Genomic DNA, 4,774 nt, shown 5'->3' with positions numbered 1-4,774 from the left:
GCAAAAACTCTCTTCATTTAGATTTTATTTTCAACAAAACAAGAAAAAATATCTTATGTCGTTTTACTGATCTAGTAAATGCATCTTGATTTAAGAATTGTTAGATATTTAGACTGGAAACGAGACAAAATGACTGAGTAAGAAGAGCATTTTTTTGCAGTGTATGGAGGGAAATCCTGGAATGTTTTCATCAAAAACCTTCATTTCTTTTCCACTGTAGAAAGAAAGACATGGACATCTTGGATTGAGGGGTGAGGAAATGATCAGTAAAAGTTTATTTAAAAGCGAACAAGTCCTTTGAAAGTGTGTGTCAAACGCAGCACTTTACACATCCGACATGAGAAAAAGAAGCACAAACCTCAGACGTGATCTCTGCTGCAGGTTAATGGAGAGGCTGATGAAGGTCTGCCGCTTTTTCCTGCTTTACTGTGGCTTGATGAACATGATTGCCTGCATTCAATCACACACACACACACACACACACACAGCGTCAAATTTCTCCGTGATGAAATGCTAAAAGATTTGAGGAACGCTGACTCTCTGTTTTTGGTGTCATATTACAGGTGAGATCTGAGGAGCCGAATCTCGATTTGAGCCTCGTTTCTGTTCCCTTCACAGGTGACGACATTCTGCCAATTAGAGGCACTAATTACAGCCGGCGTGTCATCTGAGATTAACATCAGAGTGTCACAGGGGGAGAGAGTCCTCTGAAGTGATGGAGGGGATAGAAAAGAGAAAGAAAAGGTTTAACAGAGAGAACACAGACTGACATCTACATGCTTTAACTGTTCCACTGGAGCGGCGCTAGACGGACACTGAATAATAAAAACAGACGGCACATTCACTATATTTCACATCATAGACTAGACATGGAACGTTTGGCAAAGTTTTGAGAAAGTTGAAAACATGTCCAAACGACTCCATTTGCCACACCAAACGAGCCATGTAGTCACGTAGGCATTGTTAGAAGGTTGCTAGGCAGTTGTTCTTTTGTTCTTATGTTGCTAGGTGGTTTCGAGGGTGTTGCTAGGAAGTTGTTCTGGTGTTCTGATAATTGCTATCTGGTTTCTAGGGTGTTGCTAGGCAATTTAGCTTTTCTGTTGTTATGAAGTTGTTCTGGTGTTCTGGTGTTCTGACTTTGCTAGGTGGTTTCTAGGGTGTTGCTAGACAGTTTCGCTTAGTGTTGCTATGAAGTTGTTCTGGTGTTCTGATGTTGCTATCTGGTTTCTAGGGTGTTGCTAGGCAGTTTTGCTTAGTGTTGCTAGGAAGTTGTTCTGGTGACTTTGCTTGATGGTTGCTAAGTTTAAAAAAAAAATCTGAATGGATGCTCCTAAAAAGACGAGGAGCGATTATAGGCATGTGGGCATTGTTAGAGTGTTGCTAGGCAGTTGTTCTGGTGTTCTGATGTTGCTAGGTGGTTTCTAGGGTGTTGCTAGACTTTTTTGCTTAGTGTTGCTAGGAAGTTGTTCTGATGTTGCTAGGTGGTTTCTAGGGTGTTGCTAGACAGTTTCGCTTAGTGTTGCTAGGAAGTTGTTCTGGTGTTCTGACTTTGCTAGGTGGTTTCTATGGTGTTGCTAGGAAGTTATTCTGGTGTTCTGACTTTGCTAGATGGTTGCTGTGGTGTTCTAGCTGGTCTCTATGGTGTTGCTAGACAGTTTCACTTTGGTGTTGCTAGGAAGTTGTTCTGGTGTTCTGACTTTGCTAGATGGTTGCTAGGAGGTTCTATCTGGTTTCTAGGGTGTTGCTAGACAGTTTCACTTTTCTGTTTTTGGGGATTTGTTCTGGTGTTCTGACTTTGCTAGGTGGTTGCTAGAGTGTTCTAGCTGGTTTCCAGGGTATTGCTTGACAGTTTAGCTTTTCTGTTGTTAGGGAGTTGTTCTGGTGTTCTGACATTGCTAGGTGGTTTCTAGGGTGTTGCTAGAGAGTTTTGCTTAGTGTTTGCTAGGAAGTTGTTCTGGTGACTCGCTAGATGGTTGCTTAGTTGAAAAAATGTCTGAACGAATGCTCCTGAGTAGATGAGGAGCCATTTTAGGCATGTAGGCATTGTTAGAAGGTTGCTAGGGTATTGCTAGGAAGTTATTCTGGAGTTCTGATGTTGCTAGGTGGTTTCTAGGGTGTTGATAGGAAGTTATTCTGGTGTTCTCACTTTGCTAGATGGTTGCTAGTGGTTTCTAGCTGGTCTATATGGTGTTGCTAGATAGTTTTGCTGTGGTGTTGCTAGGATGTTGTTCTGGTGTTCTGACTTTGTTAGATGGTTGCTAGGGTGTTGCTAGAAAGTTTTGCTTTGGTGTTGCTAGGAAATTGTTTTGGTGTTCTGACATTGAAATGTGGTTTCTGAAAGCACCAACAGTGGCACGTGAGCATCAGAACTGGACCACGGAGCAATGGAAGAAGGTGGCCTGGTCTGAGAAATCACGTGTTCTTCTACATCACGTGGATGGCCGGGTGTGTGTGTGTGTGTGGCTTACCTGGGGAACACATGGCCCCAGGATGCACTATGGGAAGAAGGCGAGCCGGCGGAGGCAGTGTGATGCTTTGGCCAATGTTCTGCTGGGAAACCTTGGGTCCTCCATCCATGTGGATGTTACTTTGACACGCTCCACCTACCTAAGCATTGCTGAGACCATGTTCAGCCTTTGATGGAAACGGTATTCTGGTGGCTGTGGCTCTTCCAGCAGGATAATGCTCCTGACACAAAGCACAAATGCTTCAGGAATGTTTTGAGGAGCACAACAACCAGTTTGAGGCGTCGACTCGGCCTCCAGATTCCCCAGATATGATTCCTGGAATGTATACGACACCGAATTGTTGAGATGAGCAGCGCATTATGTAAACAGTGACCTTTGAACTCTAGGGTCTCTTTATCACCTCCACGGCCCTTTGACCTTCAGATCATCAAACCCTCCTCACGTCATTTAACAGTGCTGATAACACAAGTGCCTTTATGCTCCAGCTAATGACCCACAATCCTCCAGCAGCCGCTTCGGCACATATATCCGTTATCTGTTAATGACTGAACATATCAAGCCAGAATTTCATTATTCGGGGAAAAGGGCTGATGGGAAGCATTCCTGCAGTCCTCTGACAGGACGCTGAGGACAATCTATCGCGAGTCTCTTCTCAGGCGAATCTCACGCCAATGTCATATCAGGAAATCAAAACGGCAGAACGAAGGAGGACTGGAGCTCTTTTATAACTCATCTGACAGGAACACCACATACTCTATATACACAGAGCGCAAGAGATTATATAATAAACACATATGAACGTGATTCATTGAGACTATATTTGTATTGGTTTGTTCATAAAGTTCATATGCAGATTTCACACACAAACACATAGTTAGTGATCGAGATCAACACAATTTAATTTGTACCTATTTTACTGGTATATTTTTTGTTGTGTCCCCTATGTTTGTGTTCACATCATACACATTCTTATTATATCAGCACCTCATAAAATACTTATGTTTTCCTGTGCGATTGCATTGCTCATGCTTACATTTTTCTAAAAATCATACATTTTTATAGAATTCCTATTGTACTAATTTATATGATATCGCCACATCATAAAATAGTTACACTTCTCATGAGATCGGGTTGTTTGTGTTTAGTTTTTACCTCACTTGCCCCAAGGGAGTTCCACAAGGCTCCATCTTGGGACCAATTTCATTTTCACTTTATATTAAGTGAGAGCTTATTAAGATGTAAATGTTACGATGTAATAATTTTTACCCACGCAAATACAGTAGGCAAAAAAGTATTTAATCAGCCAGTAGATAGTTTATTGCAAGATTTCCCACTTAAAAAGACGAGAGAGGCCTGTACTTTTCATCATAGGTACACTATGAGAGACAGAATGAGAAAAAAATCCAGAAAATCACATTGTCCAATTTTTACAGAATTGATTTGCAAATTATGGTGGAAAATCTGTATTTGGTCACCTACAAAAAAAGCATGATTTCTGTCTCTCACAGACCTGTAACTTCTTTTTTAAGAGGCTCCTCTGTCCTCCACTCGTTCCCTGTATTAATGGCACCTGTTTGAAGTCGTTATCAGTATAAAAGACACCGGTCCACAACCTCAAACTGTCAGACTCCAAACTCCACTGTGGCCAAGACCAAAGAGCTGTCAAAGGACACCAGAAACAAAATTAAAGACCTGCACCAGGCTGGGAAGGCTGAAGCTGCAATAGGTAAGCAGTTTGGTGTGAAGAATTCAACTGTGGGAGCAATTATTAGAAAATGGAAGACATACAAGACCACTGATAAATCGATCTGGGGCTCCACGCAAGATCTCAGCCTGTGGGGTTAAAATGATCAAAAGAACGGTGGGCAAAATCCCAGAACCACACGATGGACCTAGTGAATGACCTGCAGAGAACTGGGACCAAAGTAACAAAGGCTACCATTAGTAATACACTACGCCACCAGGGACTGAAATCCTGCAGACTTGTCCCCCTGCTTAAGTCAGTACATGTCCGGGCCCGTCTGAAGTTTGCTAGAGTGCATTTGGATGATCCAGAAGAGGATTGGGAGAATGTAATATGGTCAGATGAAACCAAAATAGAACTTTTTGGTAAAAACTCAACTTGAAAGATGCTGAGTTGCACCATACCTACTATGAAGCATGGGGGGGGGGGGGGCATCATGCTTTGAGGCTGTTTTTCTGCAAAGGGACCAGGACGACTGATCCGCGCAAAGGAATGAATGAATGGGGCCATGTATCGTGAGATTTTGAGTAAAAACCTCCTTCCATCAGCAAGGACATTGAGG

Source organism: Pseudorasbora parva, chromosome 18 (genome assembly GCF_024679245.1).
Source record: "Pseudorasbora parva isolate DD20220531a chromosome 18, ASM2467924v1, whole genome shotgun sequence".
Taxonomy (NCBI): domain Eukaryota; kingdom Metazoa; phylum Chordata; class Actinopteri; order Cypriniformes; family Gobionidae; genus Pseudorasbora; species Pseudorasbora parva.
The sequence above is the reverse complement of the archived record's forward strand: the minus strand, read 5'-3'. Positions refer to the sequence as shown.